The sequence below is a fragment of the Canis aureus genome, chromosome 20 (genome assembly GCF_053574225.1).
Source record: "Canis aureus isolate CA01 chromosome 20, VMU_Caureus_v.1.0, whole genome shotgun sequence".
NCBI classification, from domain to species: domain Eukaryota; kingdom Metazoa; phylum Chordata; class Mammalia; order Carnivora; family Canidae; genus Canis; species Canis aureus.
The window spans coordinates 53,478,413-53,503,569 of record NC_135630.1 but is presented as its reverse complement, the minus strand read 5'-3'; the positions used below and the strand labels follow the sequence as shown (position 1 = coordinate 53,503,569).

Here is a 25,157-nt window from a genome sequence, read left to right as displayed (position 1 = left end):
TTTTTTTTTTTTTTTTACACACTTTAGACAAAGCTCCCAGCTCCTCCTTTAGAGCTTTTCCCTTTTTCTACAATCCTAGAACAGTGTTTCTAAACCTGGCCACTGTTGACACTTTGACCCAGGTAATTCTTTGTTGAGGAGGTCCAGCCTGTGTACTGTGAGAGGTTTAGTAATCTGACCTCTACTCACTAGATGCCAGTAGCATCTCTCTGTAAATTGTGACAATTAAAAATGTCACCATACATCGCCAAATAATCCCCCGGGGGGGGGGGGGGGTTGCCCCTGTTGAGATCCACTGTTCTAGAGAGAGGGGAATAACCTTTGTTAAAGGCAGGCTCACTGAGAAAAGCAAGAAGTAACAACTAACAGCATTACAAGGAGAGAAAAGATTGAGAAATAACACGCAATGATCACAATTGGTTGCAGAGCAATCCGGAGTCATTTCCCATAAGGACTTCAATCACTACACTAAGTATGAACATCACTACAATAAATATGAATAACAATTATTTTATTCTGCATTAACACAGAGATGCCCTACAGTGAGAGAATTTCTAAGTTAGTGCTGAATAAGATAAATATGTTTTCTGTGCTGACCCCAAGTCATTAAGAAATTGTTAGTCTCTGCAGTGTACCTCATGAAAGAAAATAGAAAAATATTGATACACTTGAGGAAGATTTCTATCAAAAGACAACTTTTTAAGATTCGAACTGATGAATGTTTACTAGGAAAAAAATGCTTCTGTGTAGATATATATCTTATATTTTCCAGACAATGTTGATTTGGAATATTTCCTTTCATTTGCAGCTGTTCCTTAATTGATGGTTCAGAAAAAAAAGACATCACCTAAAAAGGTACTCCTGGTAAAACCCTTCTCTATGATGGTGTGAGCCTACTCTGGCTCACAGGACTTGCCAAAGATGAACGCTGCCAGCCCCTGCCAGATTAAGGATTCCCAGGAGAATGTTAGAGAGCCGTGTGTATTTGGGTGAGAACTAGCCAGTTTCCAAAGCCCAGGTCACAGAAATCTCTATTTAGTCTGGGTTCTCCAAAGACACAAGGGAGGTAAGAGATGAAATGGCGATGTGTAAGTCAAAGACTTATTTTGCAAGAAGTTTTAGAATTTGACATACCCATGAAAGTAAACAAATAAATGAGCAAGCCCAATTCTAAAGTTTGAATGGCAATCTCAAAGTGGGTCGTGGGAATTAGAAAGACCTAGGAAGGTGTCAATCCCCCCATCATGGTGTCCTGGGGACCTCACTTCTCCCTGAGGCCATGAGGGAAGGGTTAGATAAAGGGATTCCAGAAAGAGCAGCAGAAGGGATTGGAAGGAAGTCAATAATTATGTTCTCTCCTCAATTTTGTCTTAAGTATTAAAATCAATCAGCAAATAGAGAACAAGTTCAGTTTGGAACCTAGCTCAATCACTAGTAGCTATGTGAGTCTTGACAAGTTAACTTCTCTGATCCTTAGTTCTCATATATGATTTAAAAACACCTACTAAGTAAAACCCTAATGACATGAGTATTCACATTTGTTTGCCCTCCTGGTGACTGGCTCCTTGCTAGTTTTCACTCGGTTCCCTTTCTCAAATGAAGGTGGGCCCAGTAGGATGAGGATTACAGAAGGGATTACTTGTGATCATTTTGGACTTTCTTAGGTCATTGCGTTGCCACTTACTCACAGCGTACATCTTAGTATCTTAAGTTTTGTGCTTTTTTTTGGTGACAGAACAGACCAATTTAAAAGTATCATTTTTCATTAACTTGGCAATATGACCCTGTGTTTTCTGTGGTTAAAGTATCTGAATGCATTTTTTGATGTTAGGACAATGTTTTACAATATAAGGGCAAGGCAAGGCAGGTCTAGGTTCTGTGGGTCTTGAGGCTTCTACCATTTGGAGGACTTTCTTAAAAAATAACACACACACACACACACCCCAATATTAGGTATGAAAAGAATGTTTACTTAGAATCTGAAAGAGACTATACATTTCTTAACAAGCAATTTAAAAACAGGGCTTTCTTTGGAAGGAACTCTTGTAAGAGCATAGCTCTGAAAACAAATTTCATTAGCCTCACAAGACATCTACTTCTGGGGCTGGATGAGAATTAAAGAAGATCATGAGTGGAAATACTCAACACCTGGTATTAAGAACTTTTCTTCAGCAAATGTTAACATTGGTATTGCTTTGACAGCAATCAATGATGATTATCTAGTATGTACCATGGCAAGTGACACTTGAGGATGTGAGAGGTTTCAGGGGGCCATTGGTGAGGATCTGAGCCTTCCCACACCTTCTTCTTTGTCCTCTCCCTATGAGAGCTGCACTCTGCAGCCTGGCATGCAGTAGGAAGAGATGTCATAGGCAGAAGTATCAAGTAAATAGAGGCATCCCAGCCCTACCGGCCCAACTACCCAGTCAACCTTGAGAAATCAGATGTCAAAGCTGTTCAGGGCTACAAAGATAAGAAATTGACAATAAAACCATTTCATAGGGATCATAGCTACAAATTTAATTAAATTCATCAAAATTGGCAAAATACACATATAAACAAAGTTACAGCAGGGCCAACAAAATGGAAGTAGGGAATTAATTTGGTCCAATAGCATTAGAGAAGGCTCCTAGAGGAAGAAACATCCAAGTAAAATTCTAGACAGGAGGAATGACACGCAAAAGGAGGTGTATAAGAACAAGCGTGGGCCAAGTGAGACAAGTGGTGCCCTGAGCTTAGGTAGGGTGACAGGAGATGGAACTGCAGAGGTAGTTTGGACTCGAGTTTTCTCCCACGTTAAGGTGTTTGGCCTGAGGGAAATGGGAGCTAATTAAGCACTGAGCTTTAAGAGCTTTGTGAGAACCGCCTTAGGACAGTTGGGCAAGGGTCACTCACAGAAAGGTAAAGTTGCCCGTGAGCAGAGTGCCCTTGTGCAAGGCTGTACAGGCTGTGTACTGGACGACTCTAGGGGAGTAGCATTCTTGTGGACTATAGTAACAACAACACTCTTGGGGTTTCACATCACTCGCAAGGACTAACCCAAATGAGAGATCATGAAGAACCCAACCAGGCCAAGGATATGAAAAGAACGAGGAACAGACAGCAGCATCAAGAAATCTATCCGAGAGGCCATTTAGCAAGCATGAAAGCCCATACTTTTCTTCAATTTCTCAGACTGTGGTTGATGCTTTAAGGAAATAGAGCTGAGGTTGGAGGCGAACTTGAAATCACAAGCCAGTGACATTTTTAACCCATTTCGGAAAAGAACCATTCTTTCTTAGAACTTCAGGTTGACCGGCCATCATTAAGGCTAACCGTTCAGGATGAAAATGTGGCAGCAAAAGAGAAGCTGGAAGTTGAGGCTGTTTTACATTGAATGCTCGGGATACTTGCAAGCACTTCCCCACCCAGACACTTCTTGTTTGGAAAAACAAAAACAAGACAAAATAAACAGACGAACAAAAACATCATTTGTTTTCATTTAGAGAGAGTTCAAGAAAATAGCATTTGTCTTATTTTTCTCACCAGTTTCATTTACTACGGATTTATGGAATTCATGTTCACATTACCTTTAGGGCCCAAAGAAATCCACAAACATAATAGAATGCCAAAACACAGAAGGAAAGTATCAAGTGTCTGTGGAAAACCGTTCGGCCTATTCAGTTAAACCCAGTCTTCACCTCCTTCCTCTCGATCTATTTCTAGTCACCAGTTACCTGGACTAAACTTGAACTGCTAACAAAGCCCCAAAGCAATAATATGTCACTGCCTTGAGATTTCCTCGTGACATTTATATCAAAATGGAATTCTCTTGTCTTTAGCTATATCACCCAGACTCAAAAAAGACTAATCTGTTTATCTATAATCCCCAGCAAGTTCATGGTTCATGGTCTGTCATTTCTTCCTTATCAGATCAATTATCAACAACCAGAAAAAGAGTGTCAACTGCTTGAAAACCTTGGTCTTTTTTAACTCCCTATCTTATAGCCTTTATTTTCCTATCATCACATGGCTCTCTGATATTTGAAAGACCTAATAGAGGTTGCCATTTATATTGTAATCTTCAGAGATACAGGACCTCGGGCTTTCCCCCAGACCTGCAGGATCAGAATGCACATTTCCACAAGATCCCAGAGGCCTCCGGTGCACCGTAGCATTCTGATCTGCTTCGTGGTAAATGAAGCTATCCAGGTACAAGGCTGATGAGCTCCTTTAGCAAAACCACCTTAAACACACACACACACACACACACACACACAACTAATAAGCCAAAGACAGTACACAAGTTTTCCAAACAGAAATAATTTGGCCACAGGACGGTTCAAATAAAAGGATGAAAAGATGAGACACTCAGAAAAAGAAAAAAGACCACCAAGAACATGGGAAAAATGCAGGCTTCAATTAGAAGTATTGAAGTTTCCAAGTTTGGAGGCTGATTCCAATAACTCAACTCTTAAAGACTGCCCACAAAATACAGAGAATTTGGTTCCTTCTCCTTATTTGCATAAGTAAATACCTTCCAATGAGGGCAATATTCATCTCGTATCATATTTTAAGATGATTATAGCCAATCTCAGGTGGTTAAAGTCATTTAGCCTTCAGCCTTGTACCTTATACCCCACCTGAGGCGTGCTGAGCTCCTCCGAAATGGGCTGCCTGTTGTGCCTTACTGCTTAATTATTATATTAACATACTGAAGCTTCCTTTGAATTAGCTCTTCTCTGTGAGTGTGTTTATTCTATAGAAAAGCCCTTCAGTGATTTGCAATGAAGGTAATTTTTCTTGTCAGCTTACTTCAAAAATCCAATAAGTATAAATCCAATGCAATTTGAGTTTTGCCAACATTTTGCTTCCATTTCATTCTGTTTTGTTTCCTTCACATCTTTTTTTTTTTTTTTTTCTCCCAAAACCCCAAGTGCAAAGCTTCATTTTCTGAATGCAAAGCAGGCTGCAACCTCTCTCAGAACACACAGTGCTGTCTTGCTGCTCTGGCTCCTGTGATACTGGGCACCTTTGCCCATGGTGGGCACAATCCAGGTGGTCTGGTTAGACGACGTCACAGTACACCGTGAACTTTGGCCCATTTGGCAGAGATTTGCTCATCAACTAATTGAAAACTGACAGACGTTCATATCTATAAGAATAAAGCAAGTGAATGAAAACTTTTTTGGAGCATTACACATATAAAACTGTCATCCCCAAATTCATAGTCATCTTTACACCTGCTCCCTAAATCTAAACCTGTGGGGTGCTGGCAAGAATATGCTACTCAGAAAAAAAGAGAGAGAAGTGGAGTATTCGGGGGCATGGCTTTCCACGTCAACAACGTTCACCTCTCTGGTGAGGGCCCTTACCAGTATTAAGTCCTGTTTCTAATTATTTTAGCCACACCCCCACAATGCGTCCTCCTCTTTAAAAGTTTAGCATATGGTAAGGACTAAAGTTGAAGAATAAATGTTGATTTTATTTGAGCTACATGCATACCGTCACGATTTTTGGTTTAAGATTCAGGGGAAGGACTGTACCCACAGAGGCTGTACATTTAGCCAGACCAGGAATCAAATTTTATTCATCTTGGTAACCTCCTCCCCCAAGTCCTTGGACTAGAGATTGGTGCTCAAAGCTGCTGAATTGTGAACCTAGTACCAGCTTTGCATCAAGATGCTCAAGTTTCTCTTTAGCTATATCTGACGGGAGAAGAGCAACAAGGACAAAGTAAAAAGAAAAACCTAACAATAGCAAATTACCCCCAAAGAAATGAGGTAGTTTAGCTTATTCATCTCTACTTGCCACCCTCCACCCCCCCAAGAAAAACTTCATGATTGTTCTTCCCTAACACTGTAAAATGTTCCCAGAAATTTCTTCTGTAAAAATGCCTTCTCAGTGAACTATACTCTAAGATCTTTTTTTTTGTGTAGATTTTTTTTCAGTACCCTTATCTTGTTTCCTTTTCTCAGCATTACAAACTCAGCCTGGTACCTCACCTAGACAGGACAGTACTGGAGATGTACGATGTCATTTTTATGACGCAGGGTTACCATCAAGTTAGACAAAATGACTTTGGTGAGGCAAGACCTCAAGGGAGAAAACAGAAGACAAATGAGCAGTGGCTACGGAACCACAGCGTAACCTCATCTTAATCACTAGCGTTCACCCCTCAATGTGCCAGGCTGATAGGCTGGTGAACAGACTCAGAATAGGTCAGCCCCCACCAAGTTCAAATCAAGTGGTGGCAGCTAGAGATACGGTGGTGGAGTTTGGTGGTTACAAACGCGGGCTTTGAACTCAGACAAGCCTGTGGTCTCTGGGTTATCTTGTGTGCCACTAAAAACAAAACACAAAGGGAGATTAAGAACAGAACCCTCAGGAAGGGTTATTGCACTAAAAGGCAATGAGATAGGTAATGAGCATCAAGGAAAAAGGAAAAGTCAGCAATAGGAATCATCATCAACCTTCACCTTCAGCCTTCAGGTCTCAAGTCTCAGTTACCTATCTTTTATTCCTATTTCAGCGCAACTGAATAATAATCGAACGCCTACTTTCTGCTAGTCATTATGGTCTCTGAGCTCCACACAGTCTGACCGGGAAGACAAGTCAACTTTAATTAAATAACTACGTCAAAAGCGATGCAAAACTTGGCAGAGATGCTATGCATAGAGTGTAAATAAAACACACAAAGATGCAGTAAGTCTGACTCTAAAGGAAGGTCACATTCAAGGTGGGCCTTCAAGCAGAAGAAGAGTTTGCCAAGCAGACAAGGAAGGAAAAGGATTTGAGTGGAAAAACTAAAACCAGAGCCTGAGAAAGGTCAGGGGTTAGTGCCCTTAACCCCCACGGGGTTCAAGGGTCAACTGTAATTAATTCACATTTAAATTTAAATAGCTACATGTGACTGGTGGCTATCATCCGGGACAGTGCAGGCCTTAGATTAACATTTATTCTTTCACGTTGTTTTGGCATAGCCCTGAAACAGAATTTTTTTTTTTTTTAATGCAATCTTGGGACAAATAAAGAGCTCTAGAGTCAAATTACTTGAATTCAAATTTAGGTTCTTCTTTTACAAGTGGTTTGATTTTGGGGATTGTGCTTCACCACGCTTTGCCTGGGTTTGCCCAATTGGCAAAATAGAAGTACTTACCCCAGAGGACTGTGGGAAGGAATAGTGCCTGAGATATAGTATCTGTGATAAATGTTGGCCATAATTCTTATCTGTGAACATGTGGTCTCTAACACTGTGCTCCTGTCTGTGAATATACAATCTCCAGTATCAGGTGTCACTTAGCTTAGTGCGAATAAACACATAAAATGAATCTTCACAACCCTATACCAAAGAATAATGTAGTCAGTATAACCAGTGCCTTTCCTGCATGGTAGCTTCACAAGAAGATTTTTCTTTGAAAATAGACAAGCCATTGGCTGGAACATCCTTTTCTTCCTCCAGCTTCACATCAAAGGTTTGCGGGGGGGGGGGGGGGGGTTGCAATATTTCAGCCATAACGTTGATGATCGTGATCATGCAAAAGACCAGGAGAGTGGCATTAGCTAAATTTGTAAGGTTTGCGGGTGTTCATATGAAGCTATTGCTATTTGAAAGATGAGAATAATATGGCCTTGTTCCTAAGGAAAAGAAATGTTTCCATCCCCTACCTGTGAGTATGAAGATATTTTATTTGCACAGGCTACACCATAAACCGTATTAGTCTCCTCTGGGGGAATAAGCGTAGTTTAGTTGCTGGCATTAAAAGTAAAGCAGTCTTTTCATTTAATATAGACTGAGATAAATTCAGATTAAGTATATGTTGTGTAAATAAAAATGGTTGTAACATTTATTATAAAAACAGCACACAGGACTATGACTTCTCCGCGCTTCTGTCATCACATACACATATGAGATTTTAAATCGGGGGCTCAATTGAACACGATACAGCATATTTGAGTTATACATCTTCCTTTTCACAATATATTATTGATCTACTCTCACTATAGTTTATTTTCTTCCTCAGGGGAAACTAAGAACTTCCTTATCAATTTGCTCCAAGTTTTTATGACTACCATAGCTTTGTCTGACTTTAACATAACGTAATATATTCTAACACATCAATCCCTAGTATCTTGCCCATCTCTGTTCTAAATACCACTCCTCCTCATGATATGATTCAATTTAAAGAGTCTTCCCAAAGAGCAATCTAAATAAATAACAGGTAGCTTTCAGGCAAACAAATGAATTTGCATTGCTTTATATTCATCATAAATTTTTCACTTAATTACCGAGGTACCTTGTTCAGAAACACAGAAACAACATTATAAATTAATTAGCACTGTCCCTGCTGATTTTTTAGAACTTCTGTGGAATGTAAAAGCCAAAAGTAAAAACAGCCTGCGGAGTCCAACCGGAGGACACATTAAATACTAAAGTCCACAAACATGTCATAGTATTATTTGTGGACTACATTTTGAACCACGAAGATTTCCTTGCTGATAGGTGGTACCCTATTTATTTTCAAATTTAAGGTCAAAAAAAGCCCTATTCCCTTCTTTTTCTTTTGTTATATATGATCCAAACAGACAAAAACCCATATTCTCTTGAAAGCAATTAAAGAACTTACTTTTCCTCTCATTACAGAGTAATAAAATTGTAATATTGCTAAAATGTAACACCATATTTTCAAAAATGAGGGAGGTCATTGGCATAAAATAAATGTACTCTCATTATATAAATATTACAAAATCCGGCATTCAATATCAAAAAGTTAAGTCCATTTAATATTAACCAAAACCAAAGGTAACACATTTTTACTTAACTACTTGTAACTCTATAAAAAGGCTCTTTTCTTAAATTATTACTTCCAAATAATTGATAATTTATAATGTTTCTAAGTGGAAGTAAGGTAGCCTCAAAGGAAATGGTAAAAGTTCATAATTTCTGAGCATAAATCTAAAATAGCAAGGTGTCTAAAATGTATTAAATACGGTCTTAGTATTTTGTGAAAAAATGAACTTAAATGTAATTCATACAGAATACGTGATATAAATACCAAGTTAGTTCCCTAAACTTAATGCTAAAACTCATTTTAAATGTATAAATTCTTCAGTATGTATTATTTAGATTTTTGTCAAATCATTTTAATTATATATAATATCATTATAAAAAATTGAACTTTTTCATTATTAGATATTAAAGTGACTGCTAATTCTTTTTCTGAAATCTCTGCTAAAGCAAGTTGTTTTTATTCTTGGTGAACTCACAACAGCCTGAAGGAATTAGAGCTGAGAAGAGAAAGTCAAGAGAAACAAAAATATTTTGTTTGACCAAGTAAAAAGCACCAAAAGTGGTTTGGTTTAAATGATGTACTAATTCGTAAACTAGGTCTAACTCTGCCTGATTTAAACAGCTGGGATTTTTTCTTTTTTTTTTTTTTTTTTTTTTTTCCCTGAGTAGCTGAGGAATCAACTTAAATCCCTCTAATGCATGCATCATATCTTCAACATTCCTTTTTTGGCAATACTAGTGAATTTTTATAAAAGGAATATAGTAAAACAGAATGCTAGTTACCCCCCAAAAAATTATAACATGGATGTTTTGGATAACATGTGTACATGCATTAGAAGTGAGCATATGGGCAACATTCCAGTGAAACTAAGAAGCAAATCATAATCTCTTTTCTGAATTGAAGACTGAAACTCCTGGTCACACTCTTGATTGATACATTTGAATCTGCTGAAACAAGAAAGAATTGATTGGTAGATTTCCCAACTGCAGCTCATGGTAGCTTACCCAACTGACCATTGGCCAGTCATCATGCTGACAGTTTCTGAACCATCTCCCCCAGGCATATATGAAATGGAAAAATGGAATAAATGGCTAATTCATTTAATTAACACATTTCCAGAGTTTTCTACATAGTTGCTATGCTCTGCTCTCAGAAATATCAGAAGTACATTCTGCATCCTAATCTTCTGACCTCTAATTCTTTAGTCCGCCATGTTGTGTCTTTGGGCATGTGGCTTCTGTTCTTTTGATGGTCTGTATGGTGCCACTCCATAAAATCAATGTCATTCTGCCCTGACCTTTCTTAACTTGAAGTTGCTTTTACCCCTCCAGTTGTTTGTGGTACAGAATAGTCTGCCATTAACAGGAAAAAACTGGAATCGTGTGGGTGTGTATTAGCATAAAAAGCCTGAATAGGAAGCTAGAGATATTTATACTAATGATTGAGATAATAGGTATTTTAGACTATCACTTATAAAAATATAAACTGTTAGCAGTAAAATTTTATACTAGTCTTTAATTTTAATGTGTTTTCCATGTTTACTGGACTATAATCTAACCTAAATAATCGACAGAAATGTTAAGTAATGACTGACATTCAATAAGTAATAATCTTATTGAAAGGAAAAGCAATTAGCCAATGATTGAGCTATCACATTGACTATAAGGAGAAATTATGGGTTATTTTCCCCTGAAAACTGTAAAAGTTGAAAGCCACATTCTAAAAATAGATGTTAAATATCTATGGATGTATATAAAACCACATATATATACACATACATATATATGTGTGTATACACACACACACACACACACACAGAGTTTTATCATATGTAAGATACAGTACATTTGGGAAATGTTCCCCTCTTCCTAAAAAGAAAAAAGACAGAAAAATATCAGTACTTAAAATGGGACAAAGCATAGGTGTTAGAAGCAGGGGTATATAACATAGGATATTTCATATTTCACATTACCTACTCCTGTAGTATCATTGAGCCTTTGCCTAGCTCCTTGGTCAACATGTGATTTCTGTTTCAATAACAAAGCACCAACAACCAATCCCATGAGTGGAATGACATCCTACCACCTATCCCAGATTCTCTGCTACTCAGAAATACTCCCATTCGTCTCTTCTGTGCTGCCAGGAACCACGGTAGCTATTCTATATCCCCTGTCTTAAATCTTCCAACCCCTTCAATTTACTTCATTCTCCTTACCGGGATTCTAGGTCTTCCTTTCCTGAGAAGAATAAACCCATAAGATATGTGCCCTAAATTCCATTTCCTCTACCTCAAAACTCTTCATGTCATCTTTTTTCTCTGGACTCCATGTCTCCAGTTTTAAAGGGAAAAGCATAAAACATTTCTTAAAATCCATTCTGTCTCTTGTGCTTTTTATCCATCTAGCCCTACATCTTCTCTTCATTCAATCATTCATTCATCAAGCAGCTGCTTACGAGGTCAGTAAACAAATACGTACTAGGTACACTGTACGTACTACAGTACAGTGGTTTGAAGCCAGAGAGTTTTTTGTTTAAGATTTTATTTATTTATTTGAGAGAGAAAAAGAGAAAATGAGTGGAGGGAGAGGGACAAGCAGACTCCCTGCTGAGTGGGTAGCCCTACATGGGGCTTGACCCCAGGACCCCAAGATCATGACTTGAGCTGAACTCAGCTGCTTAATGGACTGAGCCAGCCAGCTGATCCCAGAGGTGTATTCTAATACCTCTTCCATCATTGTAGGCAACTTCCTTAATCTCTCTGGCATATGATTTGCTCATCTATAAAATGAGTAATAACTTCATCATGTACTAGTATGAAGATGAAATGAGAAATGGCAGATTAAACATTTAATACTATGCTTAGCACATAATAATCTTTCTGGCAAGCAAAATGCTAGTTTCTGCACGTTTACAGTTGAAACATGTGGCCCTCATGCTTGAGGATAATTTTTTGATATATATAGATATATATCTATATGTCTATCATATATATATATATGTCTCTCTATATATACGTCTATGTGTGTAGGAATGAATGTATGTGTGTATGTATGTATGTGTGTATAAGACATATAAAACCTCCTCAGAGTTTGAGTGTGCAATATAATATGGAATACATAAGTAAAACAGACAAGTGACAAAAGTATTACAATTGAGAAGTAATATTTATCCCTATTTGCAGATCGTACACTTGGCAAATTTAGAGGAATCAATTTAAAATTATGATTAGTAAAGATCTTAAGCTGAGAGGTCAAGGACAAATAAATTTACAAAAGTTTATAGTGTTTCTATATTATTTAATATCCACTTAAGAGATAAAAAAAGATTTTATTTATAATTAGTACAGAATATATAAAACACACAGGAAAAAACTCACCATGAAAAACATGAGACCTATATAAAGAAAACAATCAAATTTTGCCAAAGGATATAAAAGTCTGCAATAAACTGAAAAATAGCCACATTTCCAGGATATTATAATAGTTAGAATGGACTGAATTCAGAACAAAATCCCAATGTGATTTGTTTGGTACCTAAAATAAAATCCAAAAATGCATCTGAAAGGATAGATAACATGGGAATGAAATTAAATTTTTTTAAAATGCAAAATATGGTGGGAAACTTTTCCTACTAGATCTTAAGAGGTATTATAGAAGTATGATAATTAAAATAACATGGAACTATCCCCTAAATCAACAGACAGGAAATGGAAAAGAACAGAAATCTCAGGAGCAAACCATAATCCATATGTAAACAATAGGATACAAGAAAGGACCTAACCTGTCAGTGGAGAAAAATACAATTTAATAATTACTTCACTATCTAGGGCTTTTTAAACTAAATTATATATTTATCCCATCAATAAAATTGGCCACAAAATATTTTTTAAGTTCTTATAGCAACTGTCTCATATCAAATTACACAAAAGTCAAGAAAATAAGCTGTAAAAATATTTTATACATATCAGCTGTGGTCCTAGTATGTGAATCCCTGACTCACACCAATAAGCAACATCTAAGACCAAATTACAGGGACAATCAAGTAACAAGAGAGTACAAAGTGCTAACAAGTGTGTGAGAAATAATGTATAACCTTACTCATGACAAAGGAAAAGGGACTGTACAATACCCTCTCTGCCTGTCAAAATTAGAATGAAATAAGAGTAATACAAGATCCCATGTTTGTTATGGTTGCGTCAAACTTGCTATTGTTTAGAGAGTAAATTGGTACGTGTGCCATTTTATTTGATCATTTGTCTATCTACTCAATGAGTATTTTGTGAGCTCTTTGTAAGGAACTATGTTTAGCAGTTGGGAAGTTAACATCAAAAGTTTTAAAATATTTTCATTTCTATTGTAGGGATTACCTTTATCAAGTCAACCCTAAAGAGATGAGCAATGATGAGCAGGAATGTACCTATAAAAGATATTTATTATAGTTTTAATACCGACATTTTAGACACGCAAAAAGCCAACAATAAAAAAACATTACGTGAATGTTGATATCTCCATATAGCTGCCTGTATACTCTTTAGGCAAAGTCAACTTTCTAAAAATGTTAAGGGCCTCAAGGGTGACTGATGGGAGTGAAAGCTGCCCATAGTACAATGACAACTGTGTGATACACAACAGAGGTTAAGAGAGGTTGTCGCTGGATGGCACATTACAGGTTGACTTTCTTTTCCTTTGTATGTTTTCTCTATTGCTTATAATAAGCAAGTACTAGCTTTAGCGTTAAAAGAAATACTATTCATTTTTAAATTCAATAGAATAGTAATAAGGAAAGAAGGTGTTATTTTCACATAAAAAATATGAGAGGGCCTCAAAGACACCTTTCAGACTTTGCTCCATCATCTCCTCTCCTGGCATTTTTATCTTTCCTTAGCCCACAAAGGAGCTCGGATCTCTTCTATTTAAAAACTACGTCCTCCTATTCCTTTGAGTTAGTCTATATTTTCTCTACCTGTTACTACTGGCAAATTTCTTAAAAAAAAAAAAAAAGCAGTCAGGATTTCTTTTCTGATTTTGTTGACACCCATATATCTTTTTCAAAATGTTTTCCACTCCAATATATTTACTGACCCAGCTCTATTTCAGATTACTGGGAAGTCTATTCCAAATTCAGTTTTCTCCATCCTTGCCATAATCCTTGCTCTGTCTACATTGTCTGATTTTTGGTTTTCTTCTGATAGTCTTCTCATCAATACTTCATTGCTTTTTCTTTCTCTTCCCACTCTTTAAGTAGATGCTTTCCTCAATATATCATCCGGAACCTTGTTCTCTTCTTTCTACACTCTTTTCCTTGAAAGTCTCATCCAATTTCATATATTCAGTTATCGCATCTATGCATATAACTGGTAAATTTCCAGTTCTCAATTTTCCCTTGAACCATGGCTCCCCTTCTTTTCAGCTGCATGCTAGAGGTTGCTACGTGGATGTTCTTCAGACATCTCAAGCTCAACACATCTAAAATCAAAATATTCACCCTGCCCTTAAAATGTATTTCCCGACATGACTTCCCAATTTCTATTTTACTTTCTCACGATTTTATGTACACCAAACTCAGAATCTTAGACTACATCTTTATCTTGTTCCTCCTCACTCAATTAGTTGCCCAAGACGTATCAACCTTTTTGCTTTGCTTGTCTTTTGAGTGGCATTTCATTTCCTTTTTTTCATTCTTTTCAACTTTGATTTAACTACCCTTACCTTCATGTAACTTGGTCTTCTTCCATAGGAATGATAACCTGGTCATAGCCTTAACTTCTTCTACCCTCTCCTGCTGCACAACACGTGGCCAAATTTATCTTCTGACAGCACTGCTGTGATTTTTATCAGTCCTCCTCAGATGGCTTCCAACTATCTCTTAAAGTAAATGTTCTTTACCTTGGCATTCAAGAGTCTTTTCAGTCCTGGTCTCACCTTCTTTTTATCTCTACTGCTGTACAGAGTTTCTATGCTTTGACATGGGCCACTTTCTATGTATGAGTTGCCCTTTCTGAAACCAATAACACCTGTCCTAAAGGACCAGCACAACATAACCATTACAGTGCAGCCCTCCCTGGCTATCCTCATTGGCTCCTGGGTGGCCCAGTGGTTGAGTATTGCCATAATCACTCTTAAGGCAATTACTGACTTCTAGTGGCTATTATTCATGAAAATGCCTTTCTTCCAATCTATACTGTAAGGTCCTCGAAGAACAAAAATTGCATTAAATTTGCTTAGAATACACCACAACACTTGACACAGTGTCTTGCATATGACAAACACTCAAATACTGAGGTACAAATTCATACATTTACAAGCAGCAAACTCACTTTTTGGTCATTATTGTATTCATGTATTTCTGTTAGCAATATAATTTGTCTTCTCTGTAAATCCTTCAGAAAAAAAGAATCATACCCGGTCTTTTTTTTTTTTTTAATTTATTTATGTTAGAGAGAGAGAGAGAGAGAGAGAGAGAGAGGGGGGCAGAGACATAGGCAGAGGGAGAAGCAGGCTCCATGCACCGGGAGCCCGACATGGGATTCGATCCCAGGTCTCCAGGATCGCGCCCTGGGCCAAAGGCAGGCGCCAAACCGCTGCGCCACCCAGGGATCCCCCATACCTGGTCTTTAACAACAGATAATCTGTTGTTTAAGGATGTCTTGGAAACCTGCTATACAGAAAGCAATTTTAGCAGGTGTTATATTCCTTACCCATTGCTTTTTTTTTTCTTTTTTTAAGGAGAGGGTATATAATTTTTTTGAGAGGGTATATAATTTTTTAAAAATAGGATATTGTTACATTACGATTTGTCAGGGATTATTCCATAATTAAATCTTGATTATTAGGGTGACCATTAGGGTTAAAGCTATTTCCTGATCCAATTAAATCTTTGCAGGAAAACATAGGTGAATGCAAAAGTTCTTAAACATTGGCACAATCAGATACCCCAGTGGTCTATGAATCAGGTAACTCTTATTTGGCAGGTTTCTGAAAGGAAAAAAAAAAAAAAAAGCATCGAATGACCAGTCATCTCCCTGAGCTCCTCTCTTATTTTTAATAGCTATTACTCTCAAACCATGCTCATCTCCCCTGAGATACTATGTTGGATTCTTTTCCTGGATAAGTCTTTCAAAAATTAAAGATAAATACAAGTCTCCGAATGCCAACAACATTTCTCTCTGAGACATTTCTTATATGTTAAACCAAAATGGGATGACATTAGAGCCCAGTCTCGCTCAGATCAGGTGAAGCTTTCCCTGGGTAAATCTATTACACAAGACTGTTCCCTCAGCCCTGAGCCAAAAGAAACAAGAGTAAAAGCACAATAATATGGTAATATCATTCCAAGATCCCAAACGTATCTGTAAAACCTCAGCTGGAAGTTGGTTTAACCTCTCTCGTATTGTCATGTGACCCCCGAGGTGGTACCTTCCCTTCTATAAGTGAATAGAGCGATTACCATTACCCGTGGAAGCCAGAGTTCCCCAGTGACTTGGAAGAGTCTTGAGAAGGGATAAAGTTTCATAGCTTATTGCAATTCCTCCAGCACTGAAATCTCCTGGAGCTGAAACTCGTTCAGAAATGATGAGGCATTTGAAGCTGCCTGAAATGAGGGCTCTCTACTAAAGTGACTGGCTGGTCCATATCCCACCTGAGAAAATGATGAAAAATCATGATCAGAAAGAAAAAAAAAAAAATCCATGCCTATGATGGAGCAGAGACAGTGGTTATTAAGCTGACTTTGATTCAGGCTTGTTGAACTCCTTAGATTCCTAATAGCCCATCTGCACTGGAGGTTTTAAATGCTGCACTGATCTTTTAATTTCTCCCATCTGATTCCTGTGATAACTCCTGTACTCTGGATAATTAGGGAATTGAGCAAACAAATCGCCACCCTTCCAATCCCAGGGTAAATGCACTGTTATGGGTTGGCCAGCCCTTAGAGAAAGCCTCCCTGCCAATGGTGCAATGTCACCACGGTAGCTCTTCCCAGGCAGTTCCCCACTTTGCAGGGTCGGGGGGAGAAAGTTAACATGTGGGGATTTAACTGAGGCTAGCCCAGAAATTGGCTGTCATCCCACAAGAAGCAAAGCAGGAATGACAGGACCCCTTTGCATTCACAAAATACTTGTTGCCACGTCTGAACGGATTTTCAAGTGCCATGGTGATCATTGGCTCAAGAGATTCCTTCCCACTGGCTTCATCCGTTACATGCCGCGTGTATTTTAAAATGGAGCATCCTTTGATCAGGCTGGTGATCATAGAGTAGCATTTTGTGCAACACACTTCTAGCTACAGGACAAACGACAGGAGCTGGGGGAGACTCTCAGCAGAGCCCTTGAGTTGGGGTGGGGAGCTGGGCGACACACAGGGAGAGGGACTTGAAGCTACAACAATGAGAAAGGGAAGAAAAGAGGGACATTTGCAGAAAGGGAAAGGAGCAACTGACTGAGGCAAAAGTGAGAGATGAGAAAACTAAACATCTCGAAGAGGATTCAGCGAGCAATTGAGAGTCACCCAGGTGGAGCAGGATGGTGAAAGGCTGGGGGAACTACTTACTCACTAAGAACGTATCTAAGTGCTTATGTGGAAAGCAGCCCAGCTCGAAAGAGAGGTGCTTTTATGTTAGTTTGCCCACTGGAGGTAAGGAAGAAAGGCAGCAACAGGAAATGGAAGTTTAAGGCAACTTGTAAGCCCACATAGGAAGCGGCTATTCCATTGTGGCTGTCCTGCTGCCTTCTACTGGCGACCCTCTGTGGGCACTGTCATTGTGGAAACCAGCAAGGAGCTGCCTCCAAGAAAAGAGAAACATTTAAACACACACACACACACACACACACACACACACACACACACACACAGATCTGGTGACTTTAAAAAAAAAAAAAAAGAACATAAATGCAAAGGACAAAATAAATGGGTTAGGGAAGCACATTCAACTTTTTCAGAACTGAGAAATGAAGGGCAGGGGGGAGAGAGCCCAGGAGAGAGAAAGGGAGGAAGAGCTCTAGAGAAAGAGGAGAGCCTACTAGAGAAGCCAGCCCCCCTGTACAGACAGCCTGACGCCAGATGGCTTCTTCTAATAAATATTCAACCTTAACTCTGTTCCCATGTAACTTTGTTGTAAAGCTGCCAGCACACCCACACAGATCTGGGCCAGCAAAATGATTACAGTAGTACAAACAAAATAGTGCAATAGAGGAAACAGACAGACAGGGTCCTGTCCACAGACAGGCAGGGCTGGAAGATGTGAGCTGATGGACCTCTAGATTTAATGCTTCGGAACTCCTAATAAGTAGCATGGAAGGGGAGGGGGCCTCAAAGGAAGAGAGGAAACATTTAACTCATCTTCTCCCTGCTTCAGGTTTCAGCACTGAAACATATATGTTTTCTTTAGAGATTACATAGGAGATACTGTAACTCAAATATTATTTTCCAATATAAGCTCTACATTTAGAGTAATAATAACTTTGCTAAAGGCCCTCCCTTTTTTTAATTGCTGCAATATATGGGATTTCGTACGTTAAGAGTTGCCAGTTGGATAAAAATAGACGATTCACCATAATTTTATCTTTATAAAACTTAGAAGCAATTCTCTATCAGTGTTGACTTCTTCCCTCCCTACCAACCCCCCCCCACACACACACACACAGAGTTATTTTGTATTTAAATTCCATTTAAATATATCACTCTCTTGATTTGCAGGGAGGGGCATTCCGTGTATGCATGCGTTCCAATGTTTCTTTGGGAGGTCATTTGAAAACAAGGAAGCCAGAAGACAATAGCATTTTAATAGAGTAATATATGGAGATTTTTGAACTGAATGATGCCAACATTCAGCTTAAAGGAATGGTGATAGGGTGAAATATTACTTTAAAAATGTATATTTTGCAGTATATAAAAATGCGATGTTAGATACAACTAATACAGAATGATACCAAGCTTTTTCAATTTCAGTTTTCCAATGATATATATGAACTTCTAGTTAGAAATGGACTTAACCAACATAGTAATAAAATATGGCAACTCGGAACAAATCATCTAAAATGGTTGGTATAAAAATGAGTTTCTAACTATATTTTACTTTCCATTTATTGATCTGATAGCTAAACTTGTCCAGAAAAAAAATCCCTAAAGGAGCTCACTATAAGCCAAGGTTTTCTTACCTCAAATCAAGAACATATTTCATAGGGTTCTTTGATAACACTGTGTGAATGGGGACGTAAGTAAACCAACAAAACAAAAAAAAATTAAACACTTAAAAGAGCTAGATAAGTTTCGTTAAGTGCATACTGTTGTTTTGACAGTTTGAGAATCTGCACAGATTTTACGTTTTATTACACTGACATCAAAAGCTGTATTGATAGGAAAGGACCATGTTTCTAACAAAGAGAGACAGATAAAAATTAGCATTTATCTTCTGGTGATATTGAGCTTTCTAAGGGTAAGTCATAGTTTTTTCCCCCTTCCCACAGAGAACTGCGTCAGGGAACTGAAAATGCATTGGAAGGTTAAGCCTTCCCAGTTAAGGACACGATGGAGAGAAAGCCTTGAAAAGATGTGTACAATTGCACATATGAAATACAAACAATGCAAATATGTCCATATACAAAATATGCAGTTGTGCTTTCAAAAGAGGTAATGGCATGCAATAATAGGAAATTATTTGAACATCTGTTTGCACATTAATCTGCATATTTTTGCACATGCAATCATCCATTTGCATCAGCATATTTTGCATGTCGCATGCACACGTTAGACACCTGTTATTGAAAACCAGGTCCATAACATGCTGCTAATTCCCTTAAATGTGATTCCACTTTCATGAGATTTATCATAGAATCTGAAAGGTAGTACTTTTCTAAGTGGATAATATACACAGGAGCACACTCATGGAAAGAATATGTACTGCTTCCTCTCTATGCATAGGCAGTAGACTTCAGTGTTTAGAGAGAAAACCAGAACGGTAGGTAAAGAAAGCAAAGCCAACATGGCAGAGATGAATCTTGACACAACCCAGTTCCTTCCTTCTGAAAGAAAAAAGATCAACCTCTGAGGCATAAATTGAGAAATCATGCTCATCAACTGTGCCAAGCACCTGTTTACCTAGCACATAGTACACAGTCAAGAAATATTTGCTGATTCCTTGGTTAATAAAGGAACACATATTTTAATTCGAATGTCACATTCAACTAATGGTTTCTGAGGTTCGATGGTATATCAGAGTCTATGCTGACTGCTTTGCAGGCCTATCTCATTTAATCCATATGAAAATAGCCTTTGAGCAAATATTGAAAGACTGAGCTAAAAAGACTGGGCTCTGTTATTAACTAGAAGTGGGATCTTGGACTAATTTCTCTACTAACTGGTTTTGTATAATGGGAGACTGGGTTGAGTCGGCAAATATGCGGTACATATGGTGCTACTAGCCCCTTCTTTAACCGTGGTAGACATTAAAAAAAAGAAAAAAATCCATGCCGGCACATTTTCCCACTAAGTATGGACTTAGCCATAAATTCTTTCTTAACGCAGCACTCCAGGCAACCACCACCAACTGATCAAATTTGGCACACAAGATGAATCTATTTTCTATTCCTGGACTATATTATCTCTAAAGGCCCCTTCCATAAACGGAATCAAGAACTCTTACAGAACACTAAAATCCTGTGTTTTTAAAGACACTGTCCTAACTACTTGCTTGTTTTCTAATTACAACGTACCAAATACGCTCTAAAACTAGTTGACCAAATGCTTGCTCTATGTAGAATTTCACTGCAATGGCATCCTAAATGGATTTCACCCATAAAATATGCTAAAGCAAAATAATGTTCAATCAATTTCCCTCTCGTGGATTATCCATAAAATACTTTCTTCCAGGCAGTTATGCAAAGCGGATCAGGAAAGCAGCATGCAGCCGTAGCATAGCACAGCACAGCACGGCCCTTCAGGATGGAAGAGAGACAGCAGCCGTGGTCCAAGCTCCTGTCAGACAGAGCGTTGGTGGTGTGACAAGAAGCACAGAAACCCAGAGGCACGTTAAAAGGACATACTCAGACAACTCAAGTGATAGGGAAAGATGGGAAACAAACGCAGCTCTCAGAGAGGATGGGTTTTTGAGAAAAATCCTGGGAAATCCTTTAGTGTGATAAGCATTGCAAACAGCTGAAATGAATCCATCAGAAGTATATAGTGAGTGTTTGCTTTGTGTCCAGCACTGCGCTGTATTCTTAGAGAAGTACAATAAGTGCCTGCTTTTGGAGGAATTGCATTCTAGTTGGAAGAAATAAAACTTACAGATAACATTACACTACTGCTCATAAGCCAAGGATATTTTTTTTTTCCAGCCACATCTATACCCATATGGACAACATTTCAATCAACTGTATCACTTCGAATGGCAAGGTTCCCACAAGAATTCCCAGGGTCCTTTTTATGAGGGAGCAAAATGCCCCCTGCTGTGATCTTGGCCTCTTGGGTCATTTTCCTAGCTATTCATTGTGTTGTGCCTCTTCATTTCACGGTGGTGGTAGCATGTTCTTTCTGCCTGCATATCACATATAGCTCTTGCTTCTAGAACTGTCATCCAAATTTCCCCCAAGGAATCACCTTTCTCCCACTCCCAGTCTTTGAGGATTGGGTGGGACCAATGTTCACACCCCAGCACCAAGTGTGGGCACACGATCCAGATCCAGAATCACAGTGAGTCCTAGCATTTGTTATGACTATGGTGAAAGAGAAACTCAACGTATGGCTGGACTAGCTGGTGGCCATGGAGGGAAACTGACTGACAATAAAGCCCCTGAAAAGGGAGCAGAGCTGAGAGATGTAAAGAGACAAATCTTCAGTGGCATAGTATGAGCTCCGTTACATAGCAACATCTGATTCTAGCTCTATTTGTGGACTTTTTGGTTTTCCAATCCATCAGATTCTTCCTTCCAACCCACCATCCAGCTTAAACCATTGTAAATTGGGTTTCAATCAGAAGCAATCGAACAACTTGGCAAATTCAATGCTGAGGCAGTCAGTTGGTCCCATTATCAAAATATATGCAAAAGGATGTAAATCACTTGCCCCAAAATCCCATAATGAAGGGCAACAACAACAACAAAAATACAGAAAGTAATTTAAGAACAAAATAATTTGAATTACACATTATAAACTATTTTCTGTAACTATTTTCTTACTCTTGTGGGGACTGATAACCAGGTCCCATTTCTCTTCACATTGCCCAAGACCCTCCTAAATGTACCGTTCTGGGAAATCGGAGGAAATAAGATCACCACCACAACTGCCCTTCACTGTACTCTTCACTTAAATTAGGATTCTTTCAAGTTGCTAGTACAGATCCTTTATGAAAACAGAGTATCTAATTACTGGGGAGAATTATCAGAATTCCAAGAAGTTCATTTTAGGTCTATTTATGGAACTATTAGTGATAATTCTCAAATTAGAGTCCCTTCTCCCTCTGTTTATTTCCATTATGAGTCCAGGCAGCTCACACCGGGTCCCTCAGAGAGAAATGCCTAAATAATACAAATTTCACCTCAGAATTTAGGGTATTGCCTAGGGACAATAGACAACAGTCACTTCCAGGTCATCCCAGGATACTGGAAAGACCCTACTGCATTTTTGCCTGACTCCAGGTAGTACTTTACACAATGGAAATATCCAGCTGGTGCAAATGAGTGATAGAGAAACAGCCAAGATGAGGAGGGGTTAAGTTTCTCCCACATAACATCAGAGTAAATCCACACTAACTGCCTCACTGAACCACCAGGTCGTTAGCTCCTTGCCTAACCTAAGAAGTTACCCTTCCGTTTTAATGAAAGTTAGCCGTGGGAACGTCTCCATCACAGCATCCCTATCACTGGTATCACTTTTAAACTAAGCATTTGTTCTTTTTGGTCTACTTCCTGTTTAGAAATCGCTTCTATTTTGAGTGGTATGTTTACTTCTTTCACCTTTTTGTAAGCAGAATTGCATTTTATTAGCTAGAATTCAAATACAGCTAAATGAGGAAAACCCAATAAAGGGGCTAAAAATTTTTTTCATCTAATAAATTTGCTGTGAAATGCCAAGTTTGTGGCTGTGCCTGCAGTCATTTTAGTTATAAGACACATAGTAGGAAACAGTTTTCGGCTTTTCAGCCATTCGTTTATAAATTGAATAAGATAGATGTGTTCGTTCATATGAAGTAATGTAATTTTTCTTGGGAAAGTTTAATATTATACAAATCCATTAGCATATTTACAAATTAATCTTCCCTTAGGAAAAAAAAGATTGAAGATTTACAGAAGGAAGGGTTTTATTACTTTTAAAACTGCATTTTTAAAGAAAATAAAAGAAAAAGCAGGAAAATTATATTGAACTATAAATGCCTTTTTATGACTAACAGTTTTGTAACACCAAAATTTATGAAAGGAGAGGAGAATAGCGTATAACACAGAAAGCGTTTTCAAGGAGTTCACAGAAATTGCAACTCCTATATCACCAATTGCAAACTCCTATAAAATTAAGCCTGTTTATGTGAATGCAAGCTAAATGGCATTAAATTCATTAAACACTTAAGGCTATTGTGAATTTCCCCAGATTTTTTTTTGTCTGAAATCTCTATCTTCTTGTTCTAATTTTTGACAAGGTGGGATTTTCAACCTCTGCAACACCAGTAACAGTAATAAAAACCCTATGTTCATTTTGGTTCTTCCTCAAACTTTCAGTGACTTGTTAATGTTGGGCAGGTAACTGACAACATGAATTCCTAACAATCCATTGTCATAAAATAGACTTTCCTGCAGAGAAAAACTTGAAGTATAGGGTAAAGGAAGTCTCAATTTACATACAAATTCCTGACATATTACAAAGAGGGAGCAAAGTGATTTGATTTTCCCCCAGATAGTCTCCTTTTTGCTCATCCCTAGCATTTATTTGTAGTGTCCTTTTATTTTTTTTTTTTATTTTTTTTTTTTTTTAGGAAGGGCTAACTGGACTTTCTACACAAAGAATGCAGCATGGTCCTAACAGCATGTTGGTTACTTGTTAAGAAGACTCAAAATTTCATGACTTATCAATAACCACTTTTTACAATCTATCTAACTATGAAAAAAACCAAAGTATTTGTTATATTAAGATATTCCTCCTCAGGAAAAATATGTTGCAATATTTTTTGAATATCATAATGTACAATTCTTTAGGCTGAAAATCATATGCTAACAATTAAAAATAAAAAATAAATGGCTGCTCTTTATTGATCACTTCTTGTAATCCAGGATTGTATACTAAATGCTCTTAGTGCGTTACCATATTTAATATTCATAGCAACCCTATCTGGTAAGTATTGTGAACATTTGCATTTTATAGGTAAGAAAATTAAGCTTAAAGATACTAACTATCCAAAGACATCCAACTAGTAAATGATGGGGCCCAGAATGGAATTCTGTTCCCTCTGATTCCAGAGTCTACACCATCTATTTTACTCTATACATTGAAATTCAAGGAATTAAACTTCTTTCCCAATGTTTCCAACTTATTTAAAAAATGAACTATTAATATCAGCTAGAATAATTTCAGTGACACAGACCTTACTACCATGATTTAGCAACACCAGATGTTAGAACGGTTATTTCAATTATATTCAACCAAATCCTACCTTTATAATCTAAATGCACTGGTTCTGTGTTGTTTTGCATCACCTTTTTTTTTTTTTTTTTTTTTGGTTTTGTTGTTTTTCTTCTCTGGAACATTACACTATCACTGTGCTACCATGGATCCCATAAAGTATCTCACTCCCAGGCTAAACATCTTCATTTGCAATTGTCCCTGAAAGGATATGTCAGCTCCTCTCAATACCTGTTCTCTCCCCCAAGGCCCACTGCTCTCCCAAGTCTCTTTTGAAAACAGGTACCTCAACTGGGCACAACCCTCCATAAGGACTTGATCATCAGGAATAGTAAGGCTTCCAATTCTTAGTTCCAATCTCTTTCACCTCAAAGTTCTAACATTATGTGTAAAGCCATGGCAATTAGATTCTGGAATCAGTGAGAGGTAGCCTTTGCCAAAAGGAAACAAATAGTATTCTGAAAAGACTCATACATTTTTTTTTTTTTTCCCTTTTTGGATGACTTGCCAGGCCAATGATTCAGTAATAGCTTTGAATAGGAAAGAAACCTCTGGGGCAATCCTGCAGAGCCAAGACAAGAAAAGAAGACCCTTTCCTCACAATCCTTTAGTGATAGTCCTGAAATCAACCAGAAGCCAAAAAAAGTGGTCTTTCTCTTTGGGGACACCCAACCAAGTTTTACCACAGTGACAAAATGGAAGTCTTTTCCCATCCTATGTATGTGGAAAAGAACTGAATTCACCAAATTTCACGGGAAGCACTTGGAAGATAAGTCTGAAAGGA

General features: G+C 37.9%; 1 long non-coding RNA gene across 2 annotated transcripts in view; it reads right to left on the bottom strand.

The window, feature by feature from the left end:
• The window catches only part of LOC144291812 (uncharacterized), a 107,084-nt gene extending 82,374 nt beyond the window's left edge, over positions 1–24,710 (bottom strand). The window contains exons 1-2 of one of the 2 annotated variants that reach the window (XR_013359357.1): positions 24,605–24,710; positions 16,224–16,409 (exon numbers count right to left, since the gene is read on the bottom strand). This is a non-coding gene — a long non-coding RNA (uncharacterized LOC144291812). Of the gene's footprint in view, positions 1–16,223; positions 16,410–24,404 lie in introns of both variants that reach the window. The other variant, XR_013359358.1, reaches the window with a different exon arrangement.
• Between the last annotated feature and the right edge of the window lie 447 nt (positions 24,711–25,157).